At 40.9% G+C, this 15,081-nt stretch overlaps 1 long non-coding RNA gene across 1 annotated transcript in view; it reads right to left on the bottom strand.

Moving 5' to 3' along the window:
* Positions 1-5,190: 5,190 nt before the first annotated feature.
* The window catches only part of LOC119469573, a 123,767-nt gene continuing 113,876 nt past the window's right edge, over positions 5,191-15,081 (bottom strand). Inside the window, exons 2-3 of the long non-coding RNA XR_005198405.1 lie at positions 14,147-14,284; positions 5,191-5,589 (exon numbers count right to left, since the gene is read on the bottom strand). This is a non-coding gene — a long non-coding RNA (uncharacterized LOC119469573). The remainder of the gene's footprint in view (positions 5,590-14,146; positions 14,285-15,081) is intronic.

Below are 15,081 nucleotides of genomic sequence, written 5' to 3'. Positions count from 1 at the left end.
ATGAGGTAGCAGAGGGCTGCGTGGAGGCCAGGAGATGGTGTTGTTTGGAAGATCCATTAATCAAAGTCAGCTTGAAAGTCATCCTGCACATGATTAAATCAGTTATAAAAAATTATTCCCTTATTTCACGTAACTGAGTTATTCCCCAAGTTTCCAGGAATGTAAGCAGCAGGCAGGTTTTATGGCCATCTCAGGAATGGAAAGCAGATTGAATTGGCCCTGTGGGTGATGAGGTTATAAAACAAATGACACTGACTTGGCCCCAGAACAAGGAACCAGGACCCATCAAAGGGGGACCATGTCTCTAGCAAGATAAGACACCTCTTCTTATCTTGCTAGAAGATGAGGATGGAAGATTATTCCCAAAATTTAAGAGAAGAGCTTCTAGCTAGGAATGCTGGTACCAGATCCAAGCTGACCACTGATTCACTTAGCCAACATTTGAGTCTGTACCGTGAGCCAGGAACTGTGCCCTGTGCTGGTCTAGGGTGGTAAAGAGGACAAACAAAGTCCTTGCTCTCTGGAAGCTCAAATTCTAAGGTGAGGGGTGGGGTAACAGATAAATAAGCAAACATACAAACAAACACTCAAGGTAAATTCAGATAAATTTAAAAATGATACAAAGTCAACAAAACAAAGAACAATGATAGAAAGTGATGGGGAAGGGTAAGCCTCGGGAGCCTGGATAAGGCAGACAGAAAGAGCAGGGAAGTCCTCGAAGGAAGGTATCTTTGAGCTGAAATCTGAAAAATGAGAAGGAGCTAGATGTGGGCTGACATGACTTCAGAGCTTTCTAGGCAGAAGGCACAGCAAGTGCGAATACCCCAGGTCAAGAGCAGGCTTGGCATGTTCCAGGAGCAGAAAGAAGAGAGTCGTTGTGCCACCCTATGAGCAAAGAAAAGAGCGGCAGTAGGACAGAGGGGAGGCCAGATGCCCTTAGGGGCCATCATGAACTGTTTAGACTTCATTGTGCAAGGATGGGCAACCATTAGGAGCGTGGAAAGACTACTTGTTGTCTCTCCCTGCCCCCACCCATCCAGTCTCTCCTTTTTTTTTCCATTCTAGAATTTTTGAGTTTTAGCAAGCAAATGCCCACACAATTAGAAGGTCAATTTTCCAGTCTTTTTTGCATATATATGTGGCCATAGGATAAAGCTCAATGAGATGTGTGCAGAAGTAATGTACGCAACTTCTGGACCTTGTTCTTAAAACGTTTGGGCATCTGCTCTACACTCTTTTCCTCATCTTGGTGGTTGCTGCATGCATCTGACTACAGAGCCAGCTTTGACTTTGGAGAGTCAGTAGCATAGACTAGCACCTTATGATATGGTGAGCACCAAAACAGAAGGAATCTGAGTCCCTTCATGGCTGTATACAACTTGACCACCTGCCTGCCCTGAATCATCTGCTTTCCTTTGCCTAAGCTGTTGCATTTTAGGTTTCTTTGTTATATCAACTCAGCCTGCATCCTAACTGATACAGGATGTTTCAGGTAGGAAGGTGACATGATCTAATTTACATTTCAAAGAGATCAATCTAGCTGCCATGTAGATAATGTATTGGGAGGGGAGAGAGAACAAAGTAGATGCAAGGAGGCCAGAGGCTAGCTCAGAAGCCATTGCAGTAAACCAAACTAAATGCACTGATGGCTTAGGGTAGCCACTCTGAAAGTAAAGAGAAGTGAATCCACTTAGGATCAATTTTGGAGGTAGAACCAAAAGGTTTTGAGGAGGGATTGGATGATTGGGAGAGAGGTTGAGAAAAGAATAATTAAGATAATTCCTAGTTTGGGATCCTTTGGTGATTTCCCCAGAAATCTAGATGGGATCTGAAGACAATAGGAGGTGGACTCCATGGTTGGAGGTTGGGACATCTCTCACATAATAAGCTACCTATGGGATGGCAGACTCAGAGGTGATACATACTGTAATCATCGGTCTAATTGTCTTCTGTATGGGCACAGATCTCATGCCCCACATTTGAGTCGAAAATACTTACATTCTTTTTAGAAACCAACTCTGACTAGTTTAAGACATAAAAATAATTTGCTGGAAGGATTGACACAGCTCATAGACCCCAAGTACAGCCAGATCTTTAAAAAGAACTAGAACCGAGGACCAAAAAGATGACAGGAACCACCAATACTCTTAGCTCCTTGTCTCTGAACAGAACACTTTTTTCACTTTTCCACAGAGATGACGAGTGATGGTATCTTCAAGGATTCTGAGTTTATTTTACTTCTGGCAAAAAAACTATACCAATCTAGACACCCTTAACCCCCTGGGAGGAGGAATTTAACCAGCTTTTCTTGGGTCAGGATCCAATCAGCTATAGCCAGGAGGATGCAACCAAATAGTACAAACATGGCTGCCTCTGCCCATCTACCAGTAAAGGTCACGGAGAAAGGTGTCTGTGTGAGCTGGGCGGACACCCCCACCCCAGGCTTCTAACAAGGTCCATATTGACTAAGAATATCAATTTCATGAAGATACAGCACCGTAGGATTCAAATGGCCCTTTAGAATGATCTATCTCTAGTACAGAGTTAAATGGAAACCATCTTGAGCTGATAAATATCTTTCTAATTTTCAGAGATATCTTGCACGGAAGATTTCATAGCTTTCCATGGGAACGATTGGCGGGGACACAGAATTCTCACAAACTCTTTCTTCCTGTTTGTCACCTTTGCACTTGCCACAGCATTTGAAAAGCTCCTCTTGTTCTCTCCTCGTTCAGAAGGGGGCCATCTGGGCACCCATTCGATCTGTCAGAATAACCCTCCCTGATGGTACACCTCCGGGAAGGCTGGACTGGAGTAAATATGGAATTCTGTAGCTAACTGACCTCGATGTGACCCTGCAGTCTCAAAAGTTGTCTAAAGTATCCCTGAACGAACCACAAGGCTTTGGATCTTAGATTTGCTTTTTCTACAAGCATCTATTCTGCAAATAAATAATCCCATCTTTCTCTTCCCCTTGCCCACTCTCAAACACTCATTCTTTATTCTCATCCAGGGCTTCCTCTCCCCACTTCTCTGAATAAAGTTTAAAATTGAGCTATAAGAACAGATATAGCAGCTCTTTATCTGTCAGAGAAAGATTAGCTAAGGATAGTTATGGGCCCCAGGCAAAGATAGGGATGCAGTCTGCCTCTTAAAGTCTTGATTGGGAGGATTTTATTGTTATTATAAAGATGCACTTTCTTTTAAAAGTTTAGAGCTGGATTTTTTTCCTTCTTTTAGTCACAGGAGGTCATGCACTTTTTTTTTTTTTTATTAGATACTTCTTATTTTTAAGGCTGAGGCTTAACAGCATGCTCAGTAAGGACTATTGGAACTGAACGGGGCCCCCGAGGAAAGCCTCACCTCCATCTATGGGGCTGAGGGGACACACATTATGAGCTCCGTGCCTCCTGGTAGTATGTGCGGGTCACAGCCCTTTCACCACAGAGCAAGCCCATGGCAGGGGCTGAAATATACTGTTTCCAAACAGCAAGGCAATGAAAAAATGACCTTTTGCTAGCCTTTCTACCTCATGATTTTTTTTGACTTTTTAAAAATTATGCAAACTAATGATTATGATCAAATAGATATGACGTATAAAAAGCGCTCTAAAAATATAATCTAATTACTTTTATGGGTTTTAAATTTTCATACCAGAGTTTCTGTTCATGGTGTTCGGAACCAGTCACCATCATCCCTACTGTCACTTAACCAATAACTATCATGAGCTCTTGCTTTTTCTTTCTCATGCTTTTATTGTGGTAAAATATGCATAACATAAAATTTATCAGTTTATTTTTTATTTATTTGTTTTTGAGATGGAGTTTCACTCTTTCCCAGGCTGGAGTGCAGTGGCGCAATCTTGGCTCACTGCAACCTCTGCCTCCTGGGTTCAAGTGATTCTCATGCTTCAGTCTCCCGAGTAGCTGCGATTACAGATGTACCTCACCACACCTGGCTAATTTTTGTGTTTTTAGTAGAGACAAGGTTTCGCCACATTGGCCAGGCTGGTCTCGAACTCCTGATCTCATGATCCGTCCGCCTCAGCCTCCTTTAGTGCTGGGATTACAGGTGTGAGCCACTACGCCCGGCGATTTTATTTTTTAAGTGTATACTTGGGTGGCATTAAATACATTCACGCTGTTGTGCAACCATCACCCCATCCATCCCCCCAAACAGAAACACTGTATCCATTAAACACAAACTCCCTTTCCCTCTTCCCCCAGCACCTGGTAACCCCTATTCTACTTTGAGTCTGTATGAATTTGCCTATTCTAGGTGCCTTATACTAATAAAGCATCTACTTTTTATTCCACTCTCCCAATCAGGCACTGTGCCTTGATACCCTGCCGTGCAGACTGACCACCAGGCTTCCCCACACTCATACAGAGGCCAGAGACCAGCCATTCTAAGTTGTGGTCTCTCAGCAGGAAGACCACTGTCTGTGCCCACTATCTTATTTAAGCCTTATAACCTTGCGAGCTAAAGATTACTATCCCCCACTTTATAGCTGCAGAAAATAAAACTCCCACAGATTAGAGCATAATGCTGGTAAGCGGCAAATCCAGACTCAACTCAGGCCGAATACCAATTCCTGCTCTCTTAACCCGTATGTGGTCCTCCCTTCCCCACTGACTATTGAAGTCGTACATCTGCCAACTTCTTGGCAACTCAGAATAGCTGTCCTCTAGATTCTTGCCAAGGATTGAAATCATGACCTCTATGTTGTCCTATGTTTACACAAAACCCCAGGTTGGAAGGCACGTGACCTCTGTAGGAGGTAGGTGCACTTCACCGAGAGGCAGTGGTTAAGCACCCAGGCTCTGGGGCCAGGCTGCTTGACCTCAGCAGCTGAGCGAACTTAGCCAAGTTACTTAACCTTCATGACTCACTTTCTACTTCTGTAAATGGAAATGATAATTGGATAATGACAGGGATGATAAGACCAATTTTACTGAGTTCTTATGATGATAAATTAATGTACATAGAGTACTAAGACCACTGCCTAGTGCTTAGAAAACATTATGAATGTGACAATTCTTAAGACTTGTCATCCTTTTCTTTTTTCCTTTTTCTTTCTTTCTTTTCTTTTTCTTTTTAGAGACAGGGTCTTGCTCTGTGGTCCAGGCTGGAGGGCCAGTGGCACGATCATAATTCACTGTAACCTTGAACTCTGGGGCTCCAGTGATCCTCCCACCTCAGCCTCCAAAAGCATTAAGATTACAAGCATGAGCCACCACACCTAGTCTGTCATCCATTTTTATAGCTAACTGACTCTTACATCCTTTTAGTCACAGATTCTTCAAAGTCAAGTTATGCAGCTCTGTATCAGTGACAATACTTTCTGATGCAAGTCATGAAAACATGATTCACATTGGCTTAAGTTCCATTAAAATATCTGGAAATAACTGAAATCTAGATGTACAGCAGACTCCAGACATGCTACAATCAGCAGTGAATGGTGTCATCAACAACTTACTTCTCTGTTACTCCATTCTGCAATCCCAGCATCAGCAGCATCTTAAGGCTGGCTTGTGGGGGCAAGACAGCTTCCAGTGGTAACCAGAGCTGTGTGCTTCCTGTGCAGATCTAGAAAGAGACAGAGCATAAACAAGCTTCACCGTACAATAGTTGAGCCAACTCGTGTGTTATGCCCACCAATGGGCCTCTAGCAGTTACCAGGGATATGCCATCAAGAGTTGTTTTTGGAGCTGGAGCCGGAGTGGAGCCCTATCCAAAATCAGACAGGAAGAACAGCAACAGCCTCAAATCTCTGTACCCCAAAATGCAACATACAAACTTGGCAGATAATTCCAGAAGTTTCACAGTCTGCAGATTAAGACCCTGTAGAAGATATTTCAAACATTACCCATAGAAGAAGTCAGACTCTTAGGAAGTTGTATATGTGAAATACATTGTTTCAACCCCTCTTAGAATCACCATGACTGAACTGCATGTCAGTATCATGCCATGGGTCTCTTCTTCACCCATAATAGTGTTAGGAAACAAGCTTGCTTCTCTTGAGTAATTCATTCAATTTTATTTTATAGACAATGTAAAACATATTTAAACCATATTTTCATCTCCCCTTGGGCACCTTAGGTTCATAGCTTACCTTAAGGAAAAGGTAGAATTAATTTTTCCGTGCTTACCCTGTACTTTGTTTTATTATTTTCCTGTTAATAACTTCCCTTCCTCCTAAGTCATTACTTTGTATTGCATGTAGCTTAATATGCAATGTATGGAAAAATATATGTATACTCAATGTCAATCCCAGCATTAATAGTTAATTTTTAAAAGCAAACAGATATAAATGTTCAGTTAAGGAGACAATTGAGTAAATTATGCATATTCGTAAAATTAAAGACATTGCCATTAAGAATCATGTTTACAGCACTGAAGAAGAGATGAAAAGTGATACAGAAATTTTAAGAATTTGGAAGATCGGGAAAGTAGATATCTAAAAAAAAAAAAAAAACAATAAATGGACTGATGTCTCATCAGAAAAAACAGAGCCTAGATACAGTGGAATGCTGTCCTCAAGGTAAGCAGGAATATAATTGTCAACAAGGAATTGTATACCTAGAGAAACCACGATTCAAGAGTGAGGGCAACATAAAGCAAAGAGAGTTTATCACTCACAAATCATTGCCAAAAGAACTACTGAAGAGTTATTTATTTAGAAATAAATTGAACCTAGAAAACAGAAGTGGAACACATAAAACGCTGTGGAGCAAATAAATCGGTAAACACCAGGGGAAGTCCAAATAAGTATCAACTGTAGAAAAGAAGGAAAAACAAAACTAAAACTCTATGCATAATAAAATGACTAATTTTAGGGCATTTAAAAACAAAACAGAACCAAAATTTTAGATAATGACATAGATCATAAGTGAGAGTCACCAGTATTAAAACATTCTAAGGCCCTGGTATTGTTCCACAGAGGGTAGATGTGTTGATTTAATGTTAGATTTCTTAAATCAATATGTAGGCTAAAAAATTCAAGGGTAACCACTAAAAGAATAACAATTGAATACGTACTTCTAAAAATATAAATATTCAAAATAAATAAAATTATATTAAATTCATCCACCAGAAACAGACATTATGAAACTGTTTTGTAAAAATATGCCTTATCTTCCTAGTGAATTTTTCTTTTTATCATTATTTCATGCTTTATCTTTACCCCTACAAATTATTTTTGTCTTAAAACTTGTTTGTCTTTTATAAATATAAATTCCAGTGTCTTGAGTCAACCATTTTTAACATGTTAGAATGTTCCCTAATGACCTTAAAGAAATTACGTAAATATGTCACATTTTTTCCAGAAAGGCTTTGATTTAGAAGGATGCCCATTTTAATATGTGCATAATAGTATATTCATAATATAATATGTGCATGATATTTATTCATTACCTTTTGATTTCTAGGCTTCCTATGCATTCACATGCATATTCAATTATTAACATGCATTTATCCTCCTAGACAGGGGCAACATGTGTCGAAAGTAGAATATTCTCATTAGATTTTTGGTGGATGCTTGTCATCAAGTTTTGAAAAATATTTTTCATTTATAGTTGGTGAACAGTTTTTATTATGAATAAGTCTTCAATTTTACACTTTTAAAATATTAGAAGCGTTACAGGATACCCTGTCCTTTGTCCCAGGTTCTATTCAACATTGTTCTACAGGAGATCTTATCCAACAGAGTAAATCAAGGAAAAGGAAATTGAAGGTAAATGGACTAAAAAGGAAGAGATAACATTGTCATTATGCACAAGTAATACGATTTCTTGATGTAAAAAATCCTTGAAAATGTCCATATGGACTATTAGAATTAGGAAAGATTTTAGCAACTATGCTAGATACAGCCACCATACAAATGCAGACTCATGTGTCATCATTAATATTGTCCATGTTTAGAAGGACACATCATGTCACATTGTTAAAACAGGCCTGGAAGTCAAAAGATAGTAGATACGAAATTTACTATTATTTACATACTAACATGGACAGTCTATTAAACCAAAATGTTTCTGGGAAAAAATGTTAATACATATGTGTATAATTTCTAAAGGCCATTCGAGAACATTCCAGAATGTCAAGAATGACTGAGTAGGCAGTAGAGTCTTCTGATATGGCTTTGAACTTTCATCTCTGTAATTGTCTGTTCTATGAAATTTCTACAATAGGCATGTACTACTTATAATTAGGGGGAAAATGCTTTAAAAAATAAAACTAAAAAGAAGCATTGGGGCCAAGTCCGTCCAGCATCTCTGTCTTACCTTCCACCTCCCTGAGGAGGTATGCTAACTAGCCTGAGAGTTCTTGCCAGTCCAAACTGCTTTCTGCCTCCTTAATTCCATCTTATTTCAATTCTCATTTGAAAAAAATATTTTTCTCCATTTCTTCTTAGTGTGTGCCTTAATTTCTCTGGCTCTGTATCCTCTAACTATATCATCAAATCATGTGATGTTTTGGCCCAGTAGAACCTAGATTATAATAATACCTTTATTTAAACATACAGTATCTCACACTGCCACAGCCCTTGGCAGATAGCATGGCAGAGACACTGTAAGCAAGACCTGACTTTAACACACAGTGTAGGCAGGTGCTGAGAGATGGGACAGTGTCATAGGGTCTAAAATTCCATCATTAAAACTTTTACATTGATCATTGCCATCTCTGCATTCCTCTTTAAAAGTTTGATTCTGCTGGAAGGAATTAAACATCAAATAATTCTCCTGTTTAAAATCTGCCTCATAGTGGAAAGGAGTGGAGGAGGTATACAAAGGAAAAACAGTTTTATATAGTCCAAATTTGGACTAGGCCTGCCTTACAGTGAATTCCCAGCTCTTCTTGTGGCAAGGAAGGATCCTGAGGAGATCAGAAAGGAGATTGGCTCACCCAAGCGGACTTGTTTCATGATATGCTGGTGTTACTTTCTACTAAGAAAGACTTTTTCAGATTATTCTGCCAGAGTGTGCTGTAGAAACTATTACAATCCAAGTTTTCAGAATTTGGACAAATCCTTTTAGTCTTACATCCAAGTACTTGGCTCATGAAAGTGAGTGAGAAAACCCACCAGGAAGCCTCTTTTGATAGACAGAAGTTGCCAGGGTAGGGAGGCTTCTCTGCCTACCCCTCACCCCAGAGCAGGGGCCCACGCTGAGAGCAACAGCAGGACCAGCTCAGTGCCCCCTGCCCGGCCAGCAGCTTTAGAAGAGTCTGGGCTGTGCCCAGGGCAGCTCCCTGATGAGATTCCAGCTCTAGCCTCTCACTCAAAACCCTGCAACCTGGTCCAACACAGTCACTTCCTTGTCCTGTTCAGATTGGTGTTTAGGTTTATTAGTTTAGAGATTCCCATAAAATAGGTAGAGAGAAGACTGGGAAACCTAGAAATGCCAAGTAAAACCTGGGCATCCGAAATGATCTAATTCGTTTTCCAAGCCCCACAGGAAGTTTAAAAGAGTTGGCAGTTTAGTCAGGCATACAGCCATTCCATCAGTAAACAACAATGGAGCACCACCCCATGTATAAGGCCACTGCTAGGCCTTGGGGTTGCGGATGGATATAGCATAATCTCTGTTCCAAGAACTTAGCAGCTGGATGGCAGGGATATAATAACAGGCAAATAACCATGAAACAAAGCATTATAAGAGAAGTATCATGAGAAAGTTCTAAACCAATTTTGGGGCCAAGAGGTAGGGTTAGGCAGATGGGTTGGAGTCCTGGATCCAACAGTTTCTAGCTGTGTGACTTTGGACATGGCCAAACATTTACTGACCATGTTCTGTATGCCAGACATGGCAGAAAGCACTCTACTCTGCATGATCTTGTTTTACCTTTTTAATAACCATAGGAAGTACTATCTCCTTTTCATAGAGTGGGAAACAGAATTCAAAGCAAACACTGAGTTTGCAGTACAAGATGTTTGCTAGGGATCAGCACCTGTGAAAAAAAGGAGGGCGGAGGAAGACTGGGCAGAGGAAGAAGCTGAACTTTGATGAAGACCAAACAAAGCCTTGACCTCTTTGGAGCATGGGAAGTGCCTGATGGAATGAATGTTCCACTTTGGGCTAAAATGGCTGGGCATTTACGTGGATGCAGGCTGCCCTGAGAAAGACGTAACCTCTAGCAAGGCAGTTCTCTGCAGTGGAGGAAGACCCTAAAGGAGTTCACAGCTTGAGGTCATTTGCTGGCTGCACCCCTACGGCTGGTAAACAAAACCTGAGTGACATCACTCTGTGTCTACCACAGGATCCTCCCATGCTAAACTTAGAAGGATGAGAAACAACTTTTGCAAAGTACTTGGCTCGAATTAGCTGCTCAATAAATTGTAGCTTTTGTTATTCAGCACAGAGCCTGGGTAGGAAAAATGTCATGGAAACTCTTGGAGGATGTCTCAAGGAAAACGTCATCCACATTGGTTGGACCTTAAAACAATTTCTCCCCTTCTGTCCATGGCTGTCCATGAATCCATGAGGCTCATGTTAACTACAAGGTGTAACACAGCCACAGAGAGTGATGTGGGAGGCCTGTTTTGTGGCACGATTTTCTGAAAGTAATAGCAGATGGATTTTGTTCGTTTTGTGAGCATTTAGTAGAAATATTTTGTAGTGATAGTGTTTGTGAGCAAATGCCTCGGGTAGGTGGGTGGGTGGATGTCATTTAGCAGCAGGACAGGGAAGAGGTGGTTGCAGCAATCTGGGAGCCCATGGAAGCTGAGCTCTGCAGGAGCCAAGGCAGAGAGGGGCCTGTGTGGACTTCATGGTCAAGTTGAGAGGCACAGTGATGGAACTGTGGTTATAAGACAACCTACGCTTTCCAATTACTCACAGCTAGATCTGTTCCTAAAATATAAAAATGACAACTGAGACAATGAGAAACAGGCCTTTGGAACATGTATCCCAACCCACATCCTGACTGCTTAATGCCATTGATCCTATCAGTTCAATGGAGGCTAAGTACCTGATGTGTATAACATTTGGAGAAAATTGTTTATCCTCCTATTCTTTTTAATTAGGAAAACATGAGAGTCAAATGTTTTACTATTTCATGTTCTTTTCTGCATGTTTGTAAAGCACTCCATAGTCTTTGAAGCATTTTCACATTTGTGGCCTCTAGGCTTCTCAGCTTCTCTCTCCTTATGGCCTCTGTTATGAATACCCAGTTCCTCTGTGTTGCTGGATCCTACTATTTGTCCAAACAACTTTTGAACTTGGTGCTTGCAAATTCAAGGAACAGGTGACCTGTACCCACAGCCTCTACTTCTCCTTCCATCACCTTCTTAACCTCTTGCAGCATGGATCCCACCACCACCCCTCAACAGAAACTACCCTCATTGCAGGTACCACTAGGGTGCTCCTGGACAATCAGTGCTTTTCAGCATGGCCCCTCTGAAGCAGCTGGCATCTCCCAACCCATCCCCTTTTAGAACTCTGTCTGATTTTCTTATAACACTAAGCATTGCCAATACATTTAAAATTGAGCACTTGTTTCTTCCAGTTACTAATGGTTGCTTGGAGTGTTACATGGAGAGAAAAATTCAAGTTACATCCAGGACACTGTGATTGATTAATATGCCTGTCACCGGCCTGAAAAAGAGAGAAGTGGCACATGTTCTAGCCATTCACCATCTTATATCACACATATTGATTTCTCTTATTTCTCTTTGGTTTCTCCTCTTTTTTCTCTCTCTCTATTTAGACACTTGATTTCTTCTTGATCCCTAATGGGGTCTAAATTATTGAGAGGACTAAATGAAGTGATATATAGAAAGCTCCTTGAATATGTTGGATACTGAATCAATAGCAAACCAGTATTATCATCCTCAGTTTTCTATTGTCTTTGTAGATTTACTTCATTAGATGTCTGTGTCTTTTATTTATGCAACTTAGCCACTACCTTGGCTCCCAAGTCTACTTTTCTGGCCCCAACGACCATCTACACTTAAAAAAGAAGATAAGGTAGAGAATAAAAAGCAGAAAACTGTGCAAAGGATAAAGCAAAGACAGGAAGTCCTAGCCAGAGCAAGGACTCTGAGCAAGCACTCAGAGAAAGAAAAAAGTTTGATGATATGAGTCCATACCTAGAAATTTCTAAAGACTCTGTCAGAAGCCTCCTGGAACTGATAAACAAATTCAGTAAAGTTTTAGGATACAAAATTAATGTAAAAAAATCAGTATCATTTCTATACATTAATAATGTTCAAGCTGAGAGCCAAATCAAGAATGCAATCCCATTTACGATAGCCATACACATAAAAAAAATACCCAGGAATATATTTAACCAAGGAGATTAAAGATCTCTATGAGAAGAACTACAAAACACTGCTGAAAGAAATCAGAGATGACACAAACAAATGGAAAAATGCTCCATGCTCATGGGTTGGAAGAATCCATATTGTTAAAATGGCCATACTTTTATGGTTGCCCAAAGCAACCTACAGATTCAATGTTATTCCTATCAAACTATCAACATCATTTTTCACAGAACTAGAAAAACTATACCTTCATATGGAACCAAAAAAGAACCTGAATAGCTAAAGCAATCCTAAGCTAAAAGAAAAAAGCTGGAGGCTTTACATTATCCAACTTCCAACTATATTATAAGGCGATAGTAACCAAAACAGCATCATACTGCTACAAAAACCAGTGAAACAGAATAGAGAACCCAGAAATAAAGCCATACACCTATCACCATCTGATCTTTGACAAAGTTGACAGAAATAAGCAATGTGAGAAGGACTCACTATTCAATAAATGGTGCTGGGATAGCTGGCTAGCCATATGCAAAAGAATGAAACCAGACCTCCGCCTTTCACTATATACAAAAAGTAACTCAAGATGGACTAAAGATTCAAATGTGAGACCTCAAACTATAAGAATCCTAGAAGAAAACCTGGGCAACCCCATTTTGGAAATTGGCTTTGGGAAATAATTTAGACTAAGTCGACAAAGAATTAACAAGTGAGACCTAATTAAACTAAAGACAGACAACCCACAGGATGCAAGAAAATATTTGCAAACTATGTGTCCAACAAAGATCTAATATTCAGAATCTATAAGAAACTTAAACAGTTGAACAAACAAAAAACAAAAACCCCATTAAAAAAGGGCAAAAGACATGAGCAGACACTTCTCCAAAGAAGCCATACAGGCAGCCAACAAACATATGAAAAAAAATATTCAGTAGCACTAACAATCAGAGAAGTGTGAATCAAAACCACAAGGACGTATCATTTCACACCAGTCAGAATGGCTGTTATTAAAAAGGCGAAAGAACAACAGACGCTGGTGAGGCTGCAGAGAAGGGGACCACAGACACTGCTGTGGGAAAGCAAATTGGTTCAGCCACTGTGCAAGACAGCTTGAAGATTTTCAAAAAACATAAAATAGAACTACCATTTGACCCAAAAATCTCATTACTAGTTATATATCCAAAAGAAAATAAATCTTCCTTCCAAAAACACACATGCGCTTGTATGTTCATTGCAGCACTTTTCATAATAACAAAGGCATGGAATTAACCTAGGTGTCCATCAATGGTGAATTGGATAAAGAATTGGTACATATACACCATGGAATGCTATGCAGCCATAAAAAGAACAAAATCATGTCCTATACGAATCCTAGAAGAAAACCTAAGAAACCCAATGGGAGCAGCTGAAGGCCACCAACCTAACGCAAGAACAGAAAGCCAGATATTGCATGTTCTCACTTACAAGTAAGAGCTAAACATTGGGTACTCATGAACATAAAGATGGCAAAAATGGATACTGGGGACTACTAGAGGTGGGAGGGAGGGAGAGGAGAAAGGGTTAGAAAACAAACTATTGGGTACTATACTCACTACCTGAGTGATGGGATCAATCATATCCCAAACTTCAGTATCATGCAGTATACCCTTGTAACAAACCTGCACGTGGACCCCTGAATCTAAAATAAAAGTTGGAATTATTTTCTAAAAGGTAAGCAAAAACAAAAAACTATAGAAGGTGAAATTATTTTGTCTTCTAGGAGCCTGTTCGTTTGTTTGTTCTCAACCAAACCAGAAAGCTTCAGAGGAAAGAACGATTTCAGAAAATGTGTTTTGCGTCTTTATGCTCTAGCAGAGGTAGGACTCCCATACCAGAAACACTGACCTCAAAGTGCTCTGACCTCTGGCTCCACAACGTGGCCTCCTGATGACCTCACTGCCTGGCTTCCTCTCCTGTCTCTTGCCTTTTGCTCACCTGCTCTGAGCCTTCTTTGAGTGCCTCTCCAAGGCTAGAAAAGCCAGGCTAGGAAGAGAAACAGAAATGCAGAAGTACTAGTAGATCAAAACAGAGAGAAGAGGGGGGAAATCCGAGGAGGAGAAGCAGCTGCCAACAGTGGAGCCCTCCTCCTCCAAAGCCTCTCTCAGCCTCCACTACCTCACCTGCCTCTGGCCTTTGAGACACCAGATGCCATCCTGGCCGACCCATGGAGGAAGGGCTTTCAGCCCTCAGTGTCTATTTTCTGCCCCACAGGTGAATGTGAAAAAGATGAATTTTGCTTTTTTTATAGGATAGCTGTAATCCCACAGTGTCTCTTTCCTTTAAGCCAGGGGGCATCAGAAAGATTTCTGCTGGCCACAGACATGGCTGTTGCCCTGGCTGTTCTTGATTAGTCAGAGCTCCCAGTGAGAAGGTCCTCAGCTTCACAGGCTCCTAGGTCACCACCTGACTCTCAGAAGAGGAGCCTCCCCTCCACGGTCTTCTCAGGAATCTCAGATTCTAGAAAACAAAAAGAATTCCCTCCTCACAGAAGGCTTACTCATCCCTGCTTCAGTTGGTTTCTAATACCAGTGCTGGGGCTTTTTCATGCTCAAGAGGTTGACTTTTTCACAGAGGACAATTCAACCCTTGTTTGGTTACCTGCAGGGTCTCCCTCCTGGGCCTGAGAGGTGATGGCTAGAGAGTGGCCCAGCCCTGCTGCCTCTTGGTCTCCTGGGGATGGGTCACTCAGGGTAATGGCTCAGCCTCAGGGCTGTAGCTCAGGCAAAAAGTAGCTGCCTCTGTGAGGCCAGGGACTGGGTGTGGATTCTGCAGTATCCCCA

The sequence above is a fragment of the Cebus imitator genome, unplaced genomic scaffold (assembly GCF_001604975.1).
Source record: "Cebus imitator isolate Cc_AM_T3 unplaced genomic scaffold, Cebus_imitator-1.0 Scaffold716, whole genome shotgun sequence".
NCBI classification, from domain to species: domain Eukaryota; kingdom Metazoa; phylum Chordata; class Mammalia; order Primates; family Cebidae; genus Cebus; species Cebus imitator.
This window is presented reverse-complemented; position numbering and strand designations above follow the sequence as displayed.